Here is a 24,435-nt window from a genome sequence, read left to right as displayed (position 1 = left end):
AGACTGCAATGAGGCATGGGTTCAAATCTCACTATTGCTAACATTAAACTGTTGCCATTATATCCAACAAAATGGTCCAAACGTCAACATTCAGTGTAGAAGTCACAGTGGCACAAGTGGCTAAACACACGTTCTCTTGTGACGAGACTGCAATGAGGCATGGGTTCAAATCTCGCTATTGCTAACATTAAATTGTTGCCATTATATCCAACAAAATGGTCCAAACGCCAACGCTTAGCGTGAAAGTCACAGTGGCACAAGTGGCTAAGCACATGTTCTCTGGTGACAAGACTGCAATTGAGGCATGGATTCAAATCCCACTATTGCTAACATTAAATTGTTGCCATTATATCCAACAAAATGGTCCAAACGCCAACACTCAGCGTGAAAGTCACAGTGGCACAAGTGGCTAAGCACATGTTCTCTGGTGACAAGACTGCAATGAGGAATGGGTTCATATCCCACTATTGCTAACATTAAATTGTTGGCATTATATCTAACAAAATGGTCCAAACGCCAACACTCAGCGTGAAAGTCACAGTGGCACAAGTGGCTAAATGCACGTTCTCTGGTAATGAGACTGCAATGAGGCATGGGTTCAAATCTCACTATTGCTAACATTAAACTGTTGCCATTATATCCAACAAAATGGTCCAAACGTCAACATTCAGTGTAGAAGTCACAGTGGCACAAGTGGCTAAACACACGTTCTCTTGTGACGAGACTGCAATGAGGCATGGGTTCAAATCTCGCTATTGCTAACATTAAACTGTTGGCATTATATCCAACAAAATGGTCCAAACGCCAACACTCAGCGTGAAAGTCACAGTGGCACAAGTGGCTAAGCACATGTTCTCTGGTGACAAGACTGCAGTTGAGGCATGGGTTCAAATCCCACTATTGCTAACATTAAATTGTTGCCATTATATCCAACAAAGTTGCAAAAACGGCAAAACCCAGCGTGAAAGTCACAGTGGCACAAGTGGCTAAACGCACATTCTCTGGTAATGAGACTGCAATGAGGCATGGGTTCAAATCTCACTATTGCTAACATTAAATTGTTGCCATTATATCCAACAAAGTGGCAAAAACGGCAAAACCCAGTGTGAAAGTCACAGTGGCACAAGTGGCTAAACACATGTTCTCTGGTGATGAGACCGCGATGAAGGCATGTGTTCAAATCCCATCTCAATGCTCTTTTACTAGTTTATAGTAAAAATCACAGATAACATTCAGGTTAACAGTGAAATATAAGTGAAGTGGAGTGGTGTGGTGTGGTGTGGTGTGAGCGTGAAGGGGCAGGGATGATTTGGGTTCCCCCTGAGCCCCGGCACGATGTCCAGCAGTGGTTATGCTTTTCAGCCTGAAAAAGAATAAATAAATAAATAAAATAAAATTTTTGCTCTGCTTCTGTTGACTGGGTGTCCAAACACAACCCTTATTCTGTAGGATACACACATAAACACAGACATTACTCCATATTGTATATCTAATAGGGGTGTAACGATACCCTCATCACGATTCGACACATTTCACGATACTGAACTCACAATACGTTATTATTGCGATACTCCAAGACATATGGTAAAAGGTCAACAAAAAATTTTACTGTTGATTAATATGCTAAAGTTGGTATTATATTGGGGTGGAAATGAAATAGGCTTGGACTTGGTGCTGGTAACCCAATGCACAGGACAATGGTGACACCAGAATAAAAATATTCTTGATTCTGAAGCTGAAATTACAGAATTATTTTAGATGAATATGCTTGCACTCGGTCACTGACTAGATATATTTAAAATAAGGTAGGCCACAATGTAATACTGACACTAAAACTCTGTAAACTTAAACTTTAAATTTTTATTTTGGGTGAATTATACACAATACAGATTGTCACTATCCACGATACATATTGTTGCATTTTTGTATTGCGATATATTGTGACACGATATATTATTACACCCCTATATCTATCTAAAAATATCTAAAAATATTAGAATATAAAAGTTAACCCAAATAATAGTTATTACATGTAATTTGACATATATACTCACCGATTTAGCTGGATAATCTGGATCTAAAGGATCATAAATCATGTGCCTACAAAGATAAAAGAGTAATTCTAGGTAACCAACATTAAAATATGCAAAGAAACAAATGTTAAGTATGCTGAATAAACACATAACAGAGCCTGAAGTGATGCAATTCTCTTCAAGAAAAAATAGGTGTAAACTTTCCTAAAAATGTACTACAGTGTTAAAGAAATATTGCTGAGTATATAACTGTCCTTTAGTAATGCTGTATCAATAACTTTGAATATTTGTACAATTTGCATGCTATTGATGTCAAGGTTATGGCTTTCTACCTGTCTGTATGTTTTAGTTAATGGGCAAAAAAAAAAAACAGATGTTTGTTGGTCCAGAGTAGAAATGTAAAGACGAAACCTTCCTTTATAATAAATAACAGTAATCCTTAAAGTCAGGACTGAGATTTAAAAATAACAGTACCGGTATCTTATTAGTTTGTCTGAGAATATTTAAAAAAAATATGCACTACTACAATTTTGTCCAATTAAATGCTTTCTGGAGGAAGTCCCTCCCCTAACAGCACGTGCAACCGACCAGCAGCACAAACGCTCTATGTAGTTTCTCAATTGGAGATGTCAGAACATATATACCTTTATAGAAGATCTTAATCCCTCTTAATGTGAAGAAGTGTCCGGAGGAGCGGCAGGTGTTGAACGCAGGTGAGAGATGAGCAGATTCACCGCGAGCTGAAGAAAACACTACAAACCCACGTGTGGCATCATTCTCTGCTCACGCGACTCTCTGATCCGCCCTCACTGTCATTCTGCTGTAGAGGAGAGCGAGTGGAGACGGTAAATGACAGACGTTTCTGGCTTTAAAACACTACTACACCAGTACAAACTTATATAATTACTCTAATACAAAAATAAGGACTTGTATGGAAGCACTCTATGTGGAAAGTTACTTACAGGTGTGTCGCGTTACACTCGAATCTTTAACTTTATCGCAGTTTTTGTCGGTTTTGTTTGCTGACAGCCTGTAATATGTGCTGCTGAGTGACATTAGAGTCTGTCACTGAGCTGTCATTTGCAGGATCTGTACTTTCATGGCATTAAACGGTTTGAATTAATGTAATCAAGCGTCTTTGTTGTCAAGGATCAAAAGGTGTCAGGCTAAAAGTGAAGCTCGCTTATGCCGCCTACTGGCGCGGATGGAAACCTGCGCTTTTTTAACAGCCCTACTTGACATTATTTAAATGTACTAAAAATGAATTCAAACTAAATAGGCTCTGTAGAATAAAGTGATATATGTCATGAATTTACCAAATTATTTTAAAAGGAAACATAATGCACTTGGACACAAAAAATATGCACGTCATGTCATAGTGCAGTAAGTGCATCACATTACGTTTTAATCAGCTTACTTACAGGTTATAAAATTTATTGTTTGTAGCTATGTGGGTGCTCAGTTTTTGTGTCATTTGGTCAAAATCTCATGTTATTAAAAATTGAAGTGCTTCGTATTTAAGAGTGAGACAGTAATACTCGACGACAAATGCTGTGCCTCATTTCGGAGGCTGCGTCCTCCGGAGGTTGCATTTGAAGGTTGCAAGGATGTCTTATTTCAGAAAAGTAACAGTAATAAAATTGACTGTTATTACTTGTGAGGTGTAAAATACTATAATTTCTTTCTAACTTTGCAATCTAACGGTTACTTTTCTTAAATAAGACCGCGTCGATGACGTATGCAGCCTTCAAATGCGACTTCCGGAGGACGCAGTCTTCGAAATGAGACGCAGCTTAAGACACTTTTCTCCGCTCCTCAAATACACAAAGCATTAGTCTTTATATGTAGTGTTTCTTCAGTAAAGAAAACCTTTCAAAGAACCAGTTCTTTATTTACCTTTGCATTGCAGACAAGCAGAGATGCTCCAAACTGCGTGCGGCCGCGAGCCTTGACTCGCGATAGAGGCGGTTTGACTGACAGATTTAGGAGCCAATGGAGTTACGTTGTTTAGTCACAAGCTCTTTTAAAACTTTTCATTGGTTAAATATTTGCAAAACCCACAGACAGACGTAAAGGGTGACCAATAGTAATGATTTATGGGGAAAATGACGAAATATACGAGGTTTCTGTGAGGACATTTTATTAATTTATAAAGTAATTGTCTTAGAGTCTTAGCATAAGAGTGAAATAATCACAGTTTTAAAAAAAGGATTATTTCTCCTTATTGTAATGCGAAACACAGATGAAACTCTGAACAGAAACCATATGGGTGTTTTTCAATTAGTGGGCGTTTCCAAACGATGGGCGCTTTTCAACCGCTTTACCCCATTTGCTAAAATCCCCCCCACCCATATTAGGATAAATTTATAATTCAATAAAATGTTGTAATTTTTTTTATAATTTTTAAAGAGACATTATCACAAGAGACAGACCAGGGCCCTCATTTATCAACAGTGCGTAGAAAAGATTCTATATTTTGTCCTACGAATGAAATTTAGAATGTGCCTAAGTACAAGAAAATCCGTATTTATCAAACGTGCACACACAGTTCTTACGCACACGAGTAAGCAATCATTGTTGATAAATCCCACATGTGCGTAAGTACCATGCTCGTTCACGTTCACGGTCATTAGCATTTGGAAACGCCTTCAATGAACCATATATGGTGACAACACTTCCCTTTAAAAATCACGTGATTGTGTTTTTTCCTCATCGCAATAATGGCAAAGACTGTGGCAACACTCTGTGCTCTCACCAAGCAGATCAGCACGATCTTGGAAAACGCTCTGCGGAGCGCACTGTTTGCCAAGTCTTCCAATAATGCAAGATAAGTCATTGCACTGAGACAAACATTTTCCACAGCTGTCTTTTATAGGGTTTGACACCATCGTGTTTAAAACTAGACAAATGATAAATTGAGTGTTTTATAATTAAAGGAAACACAGGACATATGTGGATTGCTTAATGCATACTGTGACACTCTTAAATGCTTTTTATGTGTAGTGTCGCTATTCTATCACTAGATTCTGAGGTGTGCTTATATTTACACACATTTCTTCGTACGAGTACAAGTTGGTGAATCCCACACTTTGCGTGAAACTGTTCTTACGCACTCATTACGCACAAATCTGTCCGTACGCACCATTGATAAATGAGGGCCCTGGTGCTTTATTTTATCGAATTTATTCTTAAAATAGTAAGGTAGGCAATTTCAAAGCAATATTAGACTTGTACCACATGACTGCTGCAGATAAATTTCGGCGTTGATAGTGTTGCCTGAGAAATGCATAAATCAGAGTCACGGGTTGACATCTCTTAATTACGGTTATGACATGGCGTGAACGCAGCATAAGCTCGTTGTTTTGGTTTAGGAGGAACTGTAAAAGGCGGCTGCTGTTCGTTTGCGGTGTTTGGTGACTGTCTGGTTATAACTCTGCATAGCCTTACGGAACGCGCTGATAACGTGTGATGTCTGCGCGAGCAGGGAGCATGGAGGTATGGAAATTCATACGCTGACAGGGAGGTAGAACATCCTATCATCGCATTCGGACCGAATGCAATGATTGGACAAACATTTTTTGGTCCTGAGACTTCCACAGAAGAATTAGGTACATTTTTTTAATATTTTGACCACTTCTATTATTGATTGCTATCAGGATGTAAAGAGAGTTTTAACCAGAATAATAGAAAGAGTTTATGAAAAAAAAAAAAAAAACATTGCCTACCCTACCTCTTTAATCTGTCCTTGCTGCTACTTAATTTTCCACTACCACTAAAGCCCACCCCAACATACCTTTAATAATGAATATTAATAGAGTGGTGCAGGTATGATGTAAATTTGTAGCACTTAGCATCAACCAATAGGATTTTTCCATTGGCTTTTGGATTATCGCAACAAATAAGATCTGTGATTTAACAAAGTTTATGATACTTACATGTTTTGTCCATCAGGGTAATTTTCACAGATGAACACAAAAATTTGAAGCCTACTGTAAATGCAGTCGCCAGAAGTAAAAAGCTAAAGGAAGGCTATAAACGACAGTCCCACGACTTCAGTGTCACTATCGCTAAGCTTCTGACAACTCTTTCAGTTTTTATCTAAAAAAACATTTTCCCTGAAGGTTTGAGTTAGAATAGTTTGTAAGAGTGCAATTGTAAGCACAACAAGGCTTATAATTGCACTCTTAACTTGATGACGTTTAATGTCCCCGACAGCCTCTGTAGTCCTATTTAGCCACTTGTTAGCAACCACCTTTTTCAAGACATGAAACAGCTTAAAAAAATTACGAGTGGGGTAATAATGATGTATTTTATGTATAAAATGTGAAAGTATCTTGAGTCTGTGTTCACCACAGACCTTACTTAAGTCATTTAATCAAAATCCCATTCAAAACCCATTGACTCTGGGACGATGGAACCAGAAGTGCTAAAATGCTAACTCGTTTCCTGGTTTTTGCCTACAAAAATACACCATATCTGCTCCACTCTATATATACTTTCAACATTTCTGAACACTGGTGAAGTTACAACACAATTTAAAGAGAGCTAATTTTATGTGATAAATGATACATTTTTGTTTACCTTTACTTATTGTTCAGTTTATTTCTAATTGTAACGTTATTAATAGAATGTTGATATTTGAACACAAAATTTTTTGCAAGTGAATGCAAAGTTTCTTGGTGCGATGCAAAACGCAAAAGTATTGACTTATTATTTTTCCTCCTATCTCATATGTTTTTTCCACTACCATGTCCCCTTAGGGGCTCTGTAGTATTTTGGGTTGAGACCCACCGGTTGAGAACATCAACATAAAAAGAACATTATTTCTTTATGCTTATTTAATCTGCCGTAAGCTAGTTATTATACTTAATAAAGTTTTAAATATAGGATATTTTTCTTACAAAAACTCATCGCTTTGCTTCAGAAGACCTTTGTTAACCCCCTGGAGCCGTATTGATTTTTATGATGTATTTTTATGATGGATGGATGCATTTTTGGGGGGCTTCAAAATCTTGCCCCCCTTCACAACCATTATAAAGCTTGGCGGAGCAAGGATATTTTTAAATATATCTCTGATTGTGTTTGTCTGAAAGAAGATATAGTCATATACACCTAGGATGGCTTGAGGGTGAGTATATCATGAGATAATTCTTATTTTTGGGTGAACTATCCCTTTAAATCTGCAGTGGTCAGGTGGTACAGCAGCCACGTGGTACAAGTCGTAGCTCTCAGAAAATTACAAGTTTACACATAGTAATTACAAGTTGTACAAGTACGTGAAGGCTTTATACCAGGGGTGTCCAAACTACGGCCCTGGGATGAATTTCAAACGGCCCGCTGCTTATCTATTATACGTTGCCCGCATAATTTACAAATCGTGCAGTTTCACAATGTCAACACAAGGTGGCAGTACTAGATTTTAGGCCAGTGAATTAACGCGGAACGAAACAGCACTACTTGTGCGCAGATGCGCGACCATATCTGGCGCGGCTCATGAGCTCACAAATGTTTAGCAGAAATTGTATTATTATAGGGAGATGAAAGGGTCTGTATCTCTTACCATTTGAGAAAGCGTAACGGCTAACTTAATTACGTGCAGCACCTCTGAGCCTATCGTGTAATGGCCTCTGGTCTCCTTTCCTGCGTACCGGCAGTCTTTACCGCAGCTGCAGCATTAGCATTAGCCGTTACGCTTTTTTGGCTAATGGTTGTAGGCTTGTCATCTAGTGGCTTTGATGATTAGTTGCTGAGTGTCTCGACCACACGACCACTAAACAGCTAGTGAGAAGTGTTCGAGTTCGGCGTAGAGGTCTTAGGTACAAGCTGCAAACCTCTCTTTGATTTAATTCAGTTTAAAGCCAGTTGAAACAGCGCTGTCATCAACAACACTAACGTGCAAATCAGGAGAAACATTGAGCCGATCCAGTTAGAATATTTTTCAACCAACAATTCAACAACATTCATCATCGATTTACTGTGGTAACACTAACTGTAACCGTGGTATTTTGTCAGAAATGTAGGTTAATATCTCATTTTATTTAATTTTTAATGAAGTCATATATTAAACAAGTCATAAAGGCCAAATTACAGGATATTTTTTGCAGTTTGTGTGCATTCGTATTTACATTAAATGTGATTATAGACTAAATACCATAAAGCTATTCTAGATATAGAAACAATATTTTTACTTTTTACAATGTAGTGAGGTGCCATGTGTGGTTTTACCTGCAGTGATCTAATTGGAGTACTTTTTAATTTAAATAAGAATAGAGTTCTAACTCAGTAATAATATTTAAATTTCACCCTTTAAAAACAATGTTGTTAAAAGTTTTACAGATATTGTTTATGTATTAAATTTACATCTATGTCTTAAGCTACCCTACTGTCAGTTCAAGCTTTTGTCAAATCTGAACAAAACGTGTGATTAATATATATATATATATGTATATATATATATAATAGAAAAGGAGACGGCCCCCAGATGTGTCCACAACATCGAATCCGGCCCCCTTTTAAAAAAGTTTGGACACCCCTGGAGTTCAGAATTTACAACATGTCAGAATCATATTTTCTCTGCTTATGTGTTTTTCATCATGAGGGCGGAACAACCTGTCACTCGCATGACATCACTGCAACAGCAAACTACAACCATTCAACCGTTCAGTCAATGGACTACTTGCACAACTACTTCCGCGTTCTACTTAATACGGCTCGAGTGTTTCCGGTCAGCGTTCAGCGCACTTATATACAGAGAGCTTCTCATGAAAATGCAGATTATTACTACATTTTAGGGCTGCCACATGTTTTTTTTATTTTTTTTAAAACAATCATATTCTCTGCATTAAAATTAATTATCTTCAACCTGCTGAAATGTTCATAAATATATTTCCCTTTCAAATGCACATTCTGAATAATAAATATATTTCCCCACTAACCTACCGCCGTCAAGTGCTCGTCTTCTCATTAGCAGTGTTTTTCTCTTACTGATATTTCATACCTGTTAAATTTACATTTTAAAATGAATTTGACTTATAAACACCCTTGAGAAAGCACATGGTTTTACTATGCTAAGTGTAGTAACTATGGGTGACAATGCATTATCACGATGGCTAGACTATTTTACGTTAGTTACAATTGCACTGCAAACAAAAAACAAGTTAAAACTGTCAAGCATTGCTGATTCCCTCCTGACAATCTGTTAACAGAATGACAATCACTGTAAGTCCGCTAGCACTGTTAGCATTGCGTGCTAGCTGCTTTCTGACTGTAAATGAACAGAAGAGCATACAAGACTATTAAACAGCAGTATAAATTGCCTTTCATATAATAGTTACAGTTAATCAAATACTTATGAAGGCGAACCATGGTTTTACCATAGTAAGAGTGTAGTAACTATGGTAAATTTTCGTATGAGCGGTATTGCTTGCGTTGGTGCTCTTTTATTCCAGTGTTTGAAATAGTTGAATGAATGTGATAACTGTCTTAAAGAAATTTAACGATGTTAAATATTTAATTAATCTTAAAGAATAAAGCAATAACAGCGCAACAGTGAAGTGATTGTCAGTAAAAAAAAAAAAAAAAAGTTCATTCTGATCTTATTCATCACGTCTCACACTGCAGTAACGCGATCACTAGTAGAGCGCTGACACACTGTGGTGAAGAATCACGGCTTATGTTGGATTAAAACTTAAAGTTCTGTTGAGTTTACATGGTAATCATCAGATTTTCTCTTCTCCTTTCTCTGAATTTAAAATCATCCCGAGGACTCTCATTTTAAGAGGCATTTGGTTAGCTATATGATAACAGCACAACACAAATATGTATAACCGGAAACAACTGAGCCGTATTATTTCAAATCGAATGTGCATCACGAGGCTCAGTGCAAGTAGTCCATTCCCTATGGACAAAATAAGGTCCGCCCTACAAAAGACTATTGCAACTTCTGTTTCATGCTGACTTTAATGGAGTCAGCTGGTGTTGTGTCTAGTGTTGTCTCAAGTAACTGTTCCAGTTAATCCAACTGTAGATTAGGACAGAAGTGCACAATCAGAAGTTTAATGTTCCTGTCAAAATTTCATGACAAAATATCTGTTTTTGCCCAGTATCCTGCAGTAACCAGAGGCTGGAACACAGAGGAAGGTAGAAGGCCATAATCAACAGCATGTGAGTACAGAGATTCAAAGATAATTATTGATCACTGAATGGTGATACCTTCCTTAATATTGTTTTCACATTGTAGCTTTAGAAAAAAAAAAAAATCTATAAACATTTTTGAGGAGAATTGCATCACTTCATGCTGTTTATTAATTTTCTTCTTTGCATACCTTAATGGTGGTTACATAGAATTACTCTTTTATCTTTTTAGTGCACATGATTTATGATCTGTTACATCCGGTTCATCCTGTTTATCCAGCTTTACTGGTGAGTATATATGTCAAATTACATATTAACTATTACTTGGACTTTTATATTGTTATTTTTAGAAATACAATATGGAGTAATGTGTGTGTTTATGATGTCTGTATCCTACAGAATAAGGGATGTTTGGACACCCAGTCATCAGAAGGAGAGCTGAAGAGTGGACAGACATTGACTGTAATGATGGACTTCTGCTGCTGGACAGGTAATTATTATTTATTTAATTTAATTTAATTTTTTTTTTTTTTTTTTTTTTTTTTACACCTTATTTAATTTTTTTCAGGCTGAAAAGCATAACCCCTGTTGGACATCGTGCTGGAGCTTAGGGGAGACCCCATGATCCCATGCACCTTCTCACTCACACCACACCTTCATATCGCTGAGATCTGGCTGGGATCGAACCAGCAACCTCTGAACCCGTGAGGCAGTGCTCTTAACCTGTGAGCCACAGATCTCTTGTTTGAACATGTGCAGGAACTTATATTTCACTGTTAACCTGACCTGTGATTTACAATAAACTAGTTAAATCTTTCAGTTGTGTGACTGTCATGATTGAGGTGGGATTTGAACCCAAGCCTCCATCACAGTCTCACCATCAGAGAACATGTGTTTAGCCACTTGTGCCACTGTGACTTTCACACTGAATGCTGGCGTTTGGCCAACTTTGTTGGATATAATGGCAACAATTTAATGTTAGCAATAGTGGGATTTGAACCCATGTTCTATCGCAGGCTTGTCATCAGAGAACGTGTATTTAGCCACTCGCACCACTGTGGATTTCACACTGAGTGTTGCAGTTTGGGCCCTTTGATAGATATAATGCCAACAATGTAACATAGGCAATAATGGGACTTGAACCCATCTATCACGGTCTCATCACCAGAGAACGTGTGTTTAGCCACTTGTGCCACTGTGACTTTCACACTGAGCGCTGGCGTTTGGCCCACTTTGTTGGATATAATGCCAACAATTTTACATAAGCAATAGTGGGATTTGATCTCAGGACGTTCATGTACAATAAGCAGTTAATAATCCACTGATCCACAGAGCCTGTGATGATCATGAGAAGTTTTTCATACATTTTATTATCTTTAGCACATGTTTTTTTTTTTTGGTAATGCAGACAGTGTATTTGTGTTCTTGGCTTTGTCAGCTTTTACTGGCTTAAGAACATGAATCACTTCATGATTTCAACCACATTATCTGAGGGAAATGAGTGACTGTATGTAAATATTACCTACTAAATGTACACACACTTATAATAATTTTCATTAAGATCTTTATTAATTCTTTACATGTCAAACTCAAACTGAAAACACACACATGACTAGTAAACAGCATTTGTTTATTCAAGCAAATAGATTTGATATGAATTAGAAACACAGAGATCAACACACCTGCCTGGAAGTTTCTAGTAAAGCTGAAGACCTTGATTAGCTGCTTCAGGTGTTTTTAATGAGGTTGAAGCTAAACTCAGGAAAGTGGCTCACCAGGAGCAGGATTAGACAGACAGCCCTGCTTTATTTCTTTATTTTTTTTCTTCATATATTAATGCAGATACACTTATTGTCCACAAGGGGGAGACACACTGATCTCAGAGGACTCTTAGATTCACCTCCTCCTCATCAGAGACACAAAAGATCCCCTCACTGAGTCTGTTGGTGGAAAACTGCAGAAAATTTCACATGCTGCTGTATTTTCAGGAAAGCATGTGTCTCTATGGATGTCTGTCAGTACTTTAATAAAATAAATAAACAAATAAACCAGAATATTTAGCATAGTCTGATGGCTATGTTTTTCTTTCAGTAAGTTAGATTTAATAAGTACATACTATAGTTTTCGGTTAATGCTGCTCATACTGCTGTGGTTCATGCAGATACACTTACTGTCCACAAGACGGCGCTGAAACACTGATATGAAACTTTGAAATGCATGTTCGTTATATTAAAGAGTAAAAAAAAAAAAAGAGTTTAAATATCATTAAATGTTTAGTCGTTATATAATTTGTTTAACTGTGAACAAACGTGACAAATATAACTTAAAACAGATAAAAACAAATTGACACAGACAAATTAAAAGAATCTCGGATCTTTCGTCACGTGTGTTGTGTTTACGCTTGAGGCCTGTGACTTTCAGCAGATCATTTTATGTCTTACCCCATCAGATGAGAGCTGATCTGACTCAGATCCTGACAAAGCATAGATTAGTTTTCAAATATATGAAAATTAAACTTCAGCCCTCTCACCCAGAGCACAAATTCACTTACCCGTAACACAAGCTTGTCACAACAGTACTGAAAGCAGAAAGACAGAAACTGAAGCGCAGTTTACCATCCGCTCCACTAGGCGGCGTAAGCGTGTTTCACTGTCAGCGCGACACCTTTGGGTCCTTGACAACAATGACGCTTGATGACAGTCGCTACAACACGTGCAGGTGACAGCTATCACACAACTGCACATATTCCAGCAAATAAACCGACACACAGTGCGATAAAATGCGGGAATCGAGTGTCATTTAACTCCTCGGTAAGTAACTTTACACATAAACTGAATTTCTCTAGTAGCGATCCTTGTTTTGTATGATTGTGTTTGTACTGATACATCGTTCTGTTGATGTCACAGCAGGGCTTGTCAGTTTCATTTGATAGTGTCTTTAACCTAAATCTTGTTGTTTAAAATGGTGCTTGTTATTATATGAAGGCAGTCGCGTCTTCTGTGAAAGTTTATCAGAGTTTGTTTACATGCTGTTCTCTTACTGAACTCACACTCACACCTTCAGAAGAACAAATGAATTGTAGTTGTTGCGTTTCCTTTATAATCTTTGAATGAATCGCCATCTGATATTCATATTGTAAGGTAGAATAATAAGGAATGGTGGTTTTAGTCATTGCTGTTGTTGTAGTCTTACTGAAGGCAACAATCTACTGGATTGATGTTTGTTATTAGAGTCAGTTGGTGTGTGAAGCTCTGATGTTCCTGCTGCTTCATGCTTTAGTAGAGCTGCAGTGTTCAATATTTTATACGTTTAACTGGCAGTATTAACATATGTCATCTTATATTTATGTACTATTATTTAGACTAACTTTTCAAATCTGATGTTTTAGTTATAGAATATGGAGTAATGTCTGTGTTTATTTTGTCTGTATCCTACAGAATAAGGGATGTTTGGACACCCAGTCATCAGAAGCAGAGCTGTAGGAAGTGTGGACAGACATTGCCTGTAATGATGGACTTCTGCTGATGGACAGGTAAGGCTTGTAATGTGTGAATGTTTATTGCTGGCTTGTAAATGCGTAGGTTACTATCATTTTCTTTTTGAGGGGTCGCCCCTTTAAAAAGCAAATGATGGTACCCTAAGTAGGTGGGGAAGGGACGGAGGTTGAAAATTTTTATACAGCTAATAATTTTTTTCAGGCAGAAAACCATAACCGCTGCTGGACATCGTACTGTGGCCTGGGGGGGGACCCGAATCATCCCCACCCCTTCACGCACACACCATTCACTCATATCGCAGAGATCTGGCTGGGATCGAACCAGCAACCTCTGAACCCATGAGGCAGCGCTCTTAACCTGTGAGCCACAGATCTCTTGTTTGAACATGTGCAGGAACTTATATTTCACTGTTAACCTGACCTGTGATTTACAATAAACTAGTTAAAGCTTTCAGTTGTGTGTTTGTCATGATTGAGGTGGGATTTGAACCCAAGCCTCCATCACAGTCTCACCATCAGAGAACGTGTGTTTAGCCACTTGTGCCACTGTGACTTTCACACTTAACGTTTGGGTTTGGGTTTGGGTTTGGGCCACTTTATTGGATATAATGGCAACAAGTTAATGTTAGCAATAGTGGGATTTGAACCCATGTTTTATCACAGGCTTGTCACCAGAAAGCATGTGTTTAGCCGCTCACACCACTGTGGCTTTCACATTGAGCTCTGGTGTTTGGCCCACTTTGTTGGATATAATGCCAACAATGTAACATAGGCAATAATGGGATTTGAACCCAAGCATCTATCACAGTCTCATCACCAGAGAACGTGTGTTTAGCCACTTGTGCCACTGTGACTTTCACACCGAGCGCTGGCGTTTGGCCCACTTTGTTGGATATAATGCCAACAATTTTACATAAGCAATAGTGGGATTTGATCTCAGGACGTTCACGTACAACAAGCAGTTAATAATCCACTGATCCACAGAGCCTGTGATGATCATGAGAAGTTTTTCATACATTTTATTATCTTTAGCACATGTTTTTTTTTTGGGTAATGCAGACAGTGTATTTGTGTTCTTGGCTTTGTCAGCTTTTACTGGCTTAAGAACATTATCTGAGGGAAATGAGTGACTGTATGTAAATATTACCTACCAAATGTACACACACTTATAAAAATTTTCATTAAGATCTTTATTAATTCTTTACATGTCAAACTCAAACTGAAAACACACACATGACTAGTAAACAGCATTTGTTTATTCAAGTAAATAGATTTGATATGAATTAGAAACACAGAGATCAACACACCTGCCTGGAAGTTTCTAGTAAAGCTGAAGACCTTGATTAGCTGCTTCAGGTGTTTTTAATGAGGTTGAAGCTAAACTCAGGAACGTGGCTCACCAGGAGCAGGATTAGACAGACAGCCCTGCTTTATTTCTTTATTTTTTTTCTTCATATATTAATGCAGATACACTTATTGTCCACAAGGGGGAGACACACTGATCTCAGAGGACTCTTAGATTCACCTCCTCCTCATCAGAGACACAAAAGATCCCCTCACTGAGTCTGTTGGTGGAAAACTGCAGAAAATTTCACATGCTGCTGTATTTTCAGGAAAGCATGTGTCTCTATGGATGTCTGTCAGTACTTTAATAAAATAAAAAAACAAATAAACCAGAATATTTAGCATAGTCTGATGGCTATGTTTTTCTTTCAGTAAGTTAGATTTAATAAGTACATACTATAGTTTTCGGTTAATGCTGCTCATACTACTGTGGTTCATGCAGATACACTTACTGTCCACAAGACGGCGCTGAAACACTGATATGAAACTTTGAAATGCATGTTCCGTTATATTAATGAGTAAAAAACTGCATTTAAACATCATTAAATGTTTCGTCGTTCAAAATTTGTTTAACTGTGAACAGACATGACAAATATCACCTAAAACAGATAAAAACAAATACACTTGACAGACAAACTAAAAGAATCTCGGATCTTTCGTCACGTGTGTTGTGTTTACGCTTGAGGCCTGTGACTTTCAGCAGATCATTTTATGTCTTACCCCATCAGATGAGAGCTGATCTGACTCAGATCCTGACAAAGCATAGATTAGTTTTAAAATATATGAAAATTAAAACTTCAGCCCTCTCACCCAGAGCACAAATTCACTCGCCCAGAACACTAGCTTGTCACTACAGTACTGAAAGCAGAAAGACAGAAACTGAAGCGCAGTTTACCATCCGCTCCACTAGGCGGCGTAAGCGTGTTTCACTGTCAGCGCGACACCTTTGGGTCCTTGACAACAATGACGCTTGACGACAGTCGCTACAACACGTGCAGGTGACAGCTATCACACAACTGCACATATTCCAGCAAATAAACCGACACACAGTGCGATAAAATGCGGGAATCGAGTGTCATTTAACTCCTCGGTAAGCAACTTTACACATAAACTGAATTTCTCTTGTAAAATGATACAGCGATCCTTGTTTTGTATGATTGTGTTTGTACTGATACATCGTTCTGTTGATGTCACAGCAGGGCTTGTCAGTTTCATTTTCTCAGTGTCTTTAACTTAAATCTTGTTGTTTAAAATGGTGGTTTTAGTCATTGCTGTTGTTGTAGTCTTACTGAAGGCAATAATCTACTGGATTGATGTTTGTTATTAGAGTCAGTTGGTGTGTGAAGCTCTGATGTTCCTGCTGCTTCATGCTTTAGTAGAGCTGCAGTGTTCAATATTTTATACATGTTTAACTGGCAGTATTAACATATGTCATCTTATATTTATGTACTATTATTAAGACTAACTTTTTTTTTTTCAAATCTGATGTTTTAGAAATACAATATGGACTAATGTGTGTTTATTATGTCTGTATCCTACAGAATAAGGGATGTTTGGACACCCAGTCATCAGAAGCAGAGCTGTAGGAAGTGTGGACAGACACTGACTGTAATGATGAACTTCTGCTGCTGGACAGGTAAGGCTTGTAATGTGTGAATGTTTATTGCTGGCTTGTAAATGCGTAGGTTACTATCATTTTCTTTTTGAGGGGTCGCCCCTTTTAAAAGCAAATGATGGTAACCTAAGTAGGTGGGGAAGGGACGGAGGTTGAAAATTTTTATACAGCTAATTTTTCTTTTTCAGGTAGAAAACCATAACCGCTGCTGGACATCGTACTGTGGCCTGGGGGGGGGACCCGAATCATCCCCACCCCTTCACACACACACCATTCACTCATATCGCTGAGATCTGGCTGGGATCGAACCAGCAACCTCTGAACCCATGAGGCAGTGCTCTTAACCTGTGAGCCACAGATCTCTTGTTTGAACATGTGCAGGAACTTATATTTCACTGTTATCCTGACCTGTGATTTACAATAAACTAGTTAAAGTTTTCAGTTGTGTGTTTGTCATGATTGAGGTGGGATTTGAACCCAAGCCTCCATCGCAGTATCACCACCAAAGAACGTGTGTTTTGCCACTTGTGCCACTGTGACTTTCACACTGAATGTTGGAGTTTGGGCCACTTTGTTGGATATAATGGCAACAATTTAATGTTAGCAATAGTTGGATTTGAACCCAAGCCTCCATCGCAGTCTTGTCACCAGAGAACATGCGTTTAGCTGCTTGTGCCACTGTGACTTTCACACTGAATGCTGCCGTTTGAGCAACTTTGTTGGATATAATGCCAACAATTTAATGTTAGCAATAGCGAGATTTGAACCCATGCCTCAGTCACAGTCTCATCACCGAAGAACATGTGTTTAGCTGCTCACACCACTGTGACTTTTATACTGAGTTTTGGCATTTGGCCCCCTTTGTTGGATATAATGGCAACAATTTAATGTTAGCAAAAATGGGATTTGAACCCATGCCTCAATTGCAGTCTCGTCATCAAAGAACGTGTTTAGCCACTCGTGCCACTGTGACTATCACACTGAGTTCCGGCAATTTGGCCCACTTTGTTGGATATAATGCCAACAACTTTACATAAGCAATAGCTGGGTTTGAACCCATGCCTCTCATCATCAGAAAGCATGTGTTTAACCACTCACACCACTATGACTCTCATATTGAGTGTTGGAGTTTGAGCCACTTTGTTGGATATAATAACAACTATTTAACACAAGCAATAGTGGGATTTGAACGCAGGTCTCCATGATCAAAGCACAACACTTTATCACCTGAGCCACTGAGTCAAGCTGTGTTGTAGGTGGGGTTTTGTTGGGAGCTGTTTTAAATGTAAAGAAACATTAGCAAACATGGGACATGAACCTGCATTTTCACACACATAAGGCAAGCATTCAACCTCCAAGCCACAGAGTTGGTGATTTTGTGGCATTATATTTTTAATATTTGTTCAGTTGTTAAAGTCAGCTACAACATTAATTACATCAACATCTTAACATAAGCAGTGCTGTTATTGGAATCCAGCACACCCATTGAAGCAAGTCACACATAGTTCAAAGGAACATTATTCTCCACAAGGGTAACATTATAAAACTATCAAACTATTATACAGAGCCACACAATCAACATTAAACAGAATTACAATCAGAACTTTAACCCAATTAACTACAAATAACTGTTACATCTTTCATAAGCATCCCCAGCTTAAACATATACAGCTAATTAAATATTCATCTGTCACAGCCAATCAAAGACTTCGCCAGTCTTTGATTCATCTCAGAAGTCCCCAGGTGGAGACGTCTGGATATGACCTCCCCCCCTTCGTTTCCGACCTTCTCTCGACTCACCCGTCATGATCTGATCGCTTCTCTTGCAGCGATGGTCGTGGTCAGGTGACCACACATTCTTCATACCACTGAATCACTGCCACTTCCACACAAGCTCTTCTTAGTTCTGTCTTTGTAATAATAATAAATCTCGCAAGAGTGTGATGTGAACCTGGATTCTCCACATGAGGGCGACACTCAGAAGTTTTTATTTTTATGGGCCACTTTTTTGGTGGCCTCCTGATTATGATTTATTCATTCAAGAGTCACTCAAATGAGACAAACCAGAATATCACATGAAACTTTATTCACAATCACATATGAAAATATAACAGAGTTTCACATCTTAAACACACAGTGACATACGAATGACATTACTGACACATTAAATTATAGATTATTCTATGCAGAAGCAAAAACGTCTAGAATTTTATGTTTAAGCTTGTTTATTAAAAATAATTTCTTAGATCTGTAAATTGAGTAAATTACATGTTCTTTATTATTATTTTTTTAAATTAAAACCTTCACATTTAGTCTTTTTTGTTGCGATCTATGTAATGATTTGTTAAAATAAATCATGTAACAATAAAAAATAAATACAAGTGAAACAAAAGAACGTAACCTGACGCCCTCCTGTGGTGAGTTGCGTGTATTACACTGTCATATCTTCAACTTGTTTTTAGGGAGTTGAACACAGTTATTTCATTAGGCCTATTTAACTTTGACAGATCATCACACTGTGTTCGGATGTGGGATATTCCTACTCGACATCTTCATTGGAAAATTATGTAAAAAGAAACAAAACGACAACATGTACTACATGTTTAGATGTAGCACAGGTGTGCAATAAACAGAAGTCTGCTTAACGCGTCTTACGCTACTTTCTCTTCTTGTGTAATGCAGGAAATTTTACCAACTGATGTATTTTATTCACGTAAAACTTTATGATAAACTATGTAGGCCTACACCTGTTGGTGTGATGTCATAAACCTGCATATCTCAGCAAAATCACATTTGGAAATTTCTGCTAAAGATTCCAAATTAGAAGTCCAACATCAAGCGGAATTAACCACTTTCTTAGTAGGAAGTTGGAAATTCTGACTTTCTGAGTTAAATTGAGTTTTTTTGTTATTTGTTAACCTTTTCAAATGTAGATCATGTCTACAAAGTACATCAAATTATTGCATTTTTCATAATATGTACCTTTTTAAATGTGTGTCTAGCATCATACAGATGTTACTTATGGCGTCCATACAGTATGCAAACCTCTGTAAGCTGAATTTTAATGTTTATGACTGCAGTTGTTACAAGCAGTCTCACTCTTCTCCCATTTGCCATTCGTCAGTGCTTTATGTACATAGCAAGAAAAAGCAAAACCAAGACAAATGTATGTGTCAGGCAGAGATTTGCATTGGTTTGCCTTAAAAACTATACAAGTGTTATGAGGCATTTAAAGAACAAGGCAGAAATGTTACATAAAGACATTCAAATCTTAAATAAGATGTTTTTTTGGTAGTTGTTATTTGTGAGGAAATCTACAGTATAGAGTAAAACCACAGATTAAGAGATATCAGTGTTGGTCATCAGGTCATTTGAGAACTACAACAGGTTCTTATGGAGCCCCTAAAAGGACATGGTGTTGGAAATAATATTAGATGAGAGGAAAAAATATAGACCTATTTCAAAACTTTCACATTCTCTCGAACTTGCGTTCCCTTAAGAAACTTTGCGTTCACTCGCAAAACCTTTGCGTACCCCCGAGAAGCTTTACATTTGCTCTCAAAACTTTTGTGTTCCCCTGAGAAACTTTACAGAGAAACTTTGTTTGCCAACGAAACTTTTGCGTTTCCCTGAGAAACTTTGCATTCACTCGCAAAACTGTTGTGTTCCCCCAAGAAACTTTACATTTACTCGCAAAACTTTTGCGTTCCCCTGAGAAACTTTACGTTCGTTCACAAAACTTTTGCGTTCCCCTGAGAAACTTTATGTTCGCTCACAAAACTTTTGCGTTCCCCCAAGAAACTTTACATTTACTCGCAAAACTTTTGCGTTCCCCTGAGAAACTTTACGTTCGTTCACAAAACTTTTGCGTTCCCCTGAGAAACTTTACGTTCGTTCACAAAACTTTTGCGTTCCCCTGAGAAACTTTACGTTCGTTCACAAAACTTTTGCGTTCCCCTGAGAAACTTTACGTTCGCTCACAAAACTTTTGTGTTCCACCTGAGAAACTTTACGTTCGCTCACAAATCTTTTCCGTTCCCCTGAGAAACTTTGCATTAGATTGCAAAACATTTGCACTCACTGAGAAACTTTCCTTTCCCTCACAAAACTTTAGAGCTCAAAAAATGTACGTTTCTCAGGAGAACAAAAACATTTTGCAAGAGAACTTCAAAAGCGTTGATATGGAGCCCCTAAGGGAACATGGTGGTAGAAAAAAATATGAGATAAAAGGAAAAATAAGTCAATGCTTTTGCGCTCTCTCACAAATGTTTTGCCTTCCCCTGAGAAACTTTGTGTTCCCTCAAACTGCCAAAGTCATGTGATTTCAGTAAATGAGGCTTCGTTACATCATAAGTGTTTAGAAATTTCAATGGTTCACCACTGGGGGGCGTGACTTTGGCAGTTTGATGCACGCTCCAAACCACTGATTCGAAACAAAATATTCGTTAAGCTTCATGAAGCAGTGTGTTTTGAAATCGCCCATCACTAGATATTGTTGAATAAAGTCGTTATTTGTTTTTTTTTGGTGCACAAAATGTATTCTCGTCGCTTCATAACATTAAGGTTGAACCACTGTAGTCACATGAACTGTTTTAAATACGTCTTTAGTAGTTTTCTGGGTATTGAAAGTGTTAATTGTCTTGCTGGCAATGAAGGCCTCACTGAGCCATCTGATTTTTATGAAAAATATCTTAATTTGGGTTCCGAAGATGAACGAAGGTCTTACAGGTTTGGAACAACATGAGGGTGAGTAATTAATGACAGAACTTTCATTTTTGGGTGACCCTTTAAGACATGTTTTAAAACATTGACACAACATTTGTTCATTTAGTCACTGTTGGGAACCAATATCTTTAGCATATGCTTTCACATGTATGTTTCCAGCCTCCTCCAGAAGTTTTTTTTAAGATGCTCATTTGCATATTCTTTGAACACAAAGGAGCAAGTTTGCAAGCTATTCATTGCACTTCTTGGCCTATTTGAATAGTTAAATCAAGATTTGATTGCCAAATGTGGTTGTCCTGCTCATGAGACGAGGTGCAAGAAATGATCAAAACCAATGATATAAAACAATGCATTTTAGCATTTTTTAAATTCACTGTTCTTTGCTCTGTTATATCAGGCATTGCTTAATGCACATGTTCATTTGTTTTCAGTAGTTTGTAATATGTACAATCAAAATTACTTTTCCACACACACACACACACACACACACACACAAACACTTTCACATAGTTAAATTAACATGCTTTCATCAGAGTCGTCCACTGGCAACCTGGAGATTCATTCCTTTATGACAGTGTGGTGTGTTATTTTGAGCATATCTGTTTCTTATACTGTAGTCTGTGAATAAAACCTGGGGTCAGTCAGAGGGAGGGAGGGAGGGGCTCGAGGGGGTTAATGCTGCTTTCTGTTAACAAAGGTTTCTTACACCTCTAGAAACAGACATTCACTCATCCTTTGATGACTGCGCGACGGAGCACCAGACGAGTGACATCCAAAGGTTTGCACATCTAATTACTTATTTCTTTTTGTTTATTTGTAGTGATTTTTTGTTCATTAATGTCTGATCATAAACTTTTCAAGCTTTATTTTGTGGAACTGTCTTTGTTGTTGACATACCATGACATACCATTTAAAAATAACCTCATGATTTTAAATCTCTTTTTAACATGAAAGGGCATATATTGTGAGGAATCATTTAATATCATTTTTATAATTTGACATTTATTTAATAATATAATTTAATAATTAAATTAAATGAAATGAAATATACTAACTATAGGGTGTCATACTATAGATCTATACTAGTTGTAAGAGCTTTTTTTTAAATTATTTGAATTTAATTATTGTCAGAAAAAAACAGCTTTTTTTCCCTGAAATGATCAGCCATAAACATCCAATTTTCATTCAATCCAATCACATTCAATCACATTTTAACTCATTGTTGAGCAGTACTGAATTATCAAAGTACTGTTGCTAAAGTTGTTTTCAATTATATTTTCAGTTATTGCTGCTTATCGGTACAATAACTTTTGTCTCTTTTCAGTCACTATGCTGTACTTTCTTAGCTTCATTCTGCTTCTGGGTGAGACACACATATATGCACACAAATCCTTCTGTTTAACAATTATACACATTGTGTATGTGACTCCTCTCAACTTTTTGTATTTTTCAAACAGACTGTGTAGAAAATGCAGCCGTCAGTACAACCGATAACGCTATGGTGAGGTTGGTGAATGGTGTTAATGACTGTTCTGGAAGGGTCGAGATTTACAGTGATGACTGGGGCACCATTTGTGATGAAGGGCTGGATGAAGTCGAAGGCGAAATGATCTGCATAGAAGCAGGTTGCAGTTCTCTCATATCCATACACTCTGGTGCTTTGTTTGGCGAGGGTTCGGGACCATTACTGACAGATGACCTGAACTGTTTTGGGAATGAGAGCTCGGTGCTCGACTGCGAATGGGGTAACCACACCGATGCGTGTGACCACACGAAAGACGTTGGAGTTGTCTGTGGCTGTAGGTTATATTCACATTGTTATCTAAATCATATATTATTCCAACACTCCTAAATATAAAGGTTCCAAAAGGGAGGTTTCGAAGTGATGCAAAAGGAGAACCATTTTGGGTTTCCTACAGAACCTTTCGTGTGAAGAATATTTTATTAATTTAAAGAACCTTTTTTCACTATTAAAGAACATTTTGTGCATTAGAAAGGTTCCATGGGTGTTAAAGGTCATGGAACCATCGATGCCAACAAAGAACATTTATTTTTAAGAGTGAAAGAACTTACATATTGTTTCATTGTTTCATAGCCATCATAAGGTTTCAAGATGGCAGTGGCATGTGTTCAGGGAGAGTGGAGATTTTCCACAACAGAGAGTGGGGAACGGTCTGTGACACCACCTGGGATCTCATGGACGCATTGGTGGCGTGCACAGAAGGTGGCTGTGGAAGTCCAGTGGCTTTATACTACAATGCTTATTTCAAACAGGGATCGGGTAAAGTATGGATGGATGGCATCAGCTGCAAGGGCCGTGAGACTTCGTTGAAAAATTGTGCGTTTAGCGGTTGGGGAATAAGCACCTGTACACATGCGGATGATGCTGGGGTCACCTGTTCAGGTGGGTACGCCCACTTGAAATGAAAATAAAGAAATACACTATACATTATGTTTAAATATGTGTGAATATAACCGTATTAAGGACTCAAATACAGAAGGAGTGCCAATTCTCTTTATTCAGAACAAAACTTCAGCGCATGTGCAGTAATATGTCACTGGAGCTACCATCAGTATAATAGTCGTTTTTTGCCTTGATGATATTCCTTTTTAGGTATAGGTTAGGGTTAGCTGACAAGCTGAGCTTTTTTTATATTTAGTAAATAGTCTCCTCCACTGAGCAGCTCGTAACACGTAAGCAAACATATGCACGTTCGTAAGAAGTAAACAGAGATCTCATTATAAAAAGACTCTGGTAAACATGAGCTCAAATTGTTTTTGAATCCTATTGAGAAGATAGTCGTATTCAAGTGTTCACATGCTAAGTTTTTTCCTATTGATAGGATTATTTCAGGTCAACACCACCCCTTTCAATCCAATTGAAATTTAATTCGGATCCAGCTCAGCTGGATCAATTAAGGTGTTTACATGAAGGCTTTTCTATCTGCAACTAACAGATTATTTGGGTGCATGTAAACATAGCTACTGTAAGCTCATGCTGGTAGAGCATTTTACTCACAAACGTCCTCCTTTCTCTTCTTTAGAGGTTAGGCTTATAGATGGAGATAACTCTTGCTCCGGGAGGGTGG

At 37.8% G+C, this 24,435-nt stretch overlaps 1 long non-coding RNA gene across 1 annotated transcript; it reads left to right on the top strand.

The window, feature by feature from the left end:
* Positions 1-12,824: 12,824 nt before the first annotated feature.
* Positions 12,825-17,062, top strand: LOC127510986 (uncharacterized). The gene is made up of 5 exons (XR_007929795.1): positions 12,825-12,976; positions 13,604-13,698; positions 13,865-16,096; positions 16,548-16,642; positions 16,810-17,062. It is a non-coding gene; the product is annotated as an uncharacterized LOC127510986 (long non-coding RNA).
* Positions 17,063-24,435: the final 7,373 nt, after the last annotated feature.

The sequence above is a fragment of the Ctenopharyngodon idella genome, chromosome 4, assembly GCF_019924925.1.
Source record: "Ctenopharyngodon idella isolate HZGC_01 chromosome 4, HZGC01, whole genome shotgun sequence".
Classification (NCBI taxonomy): domain Eukaryota; kingdom Metazoa; phylum Chordata; class Actinopteri; order Cypriniformes; family Xenocyprididae; genus Ctenopharyngodon; species Ctenopharyngodon idella.
The sequence above is the reverse complement of the archived record's forward strand: the minus strand, read 5'-3'. Positions and strand labels throughout refer to the sequence as shown.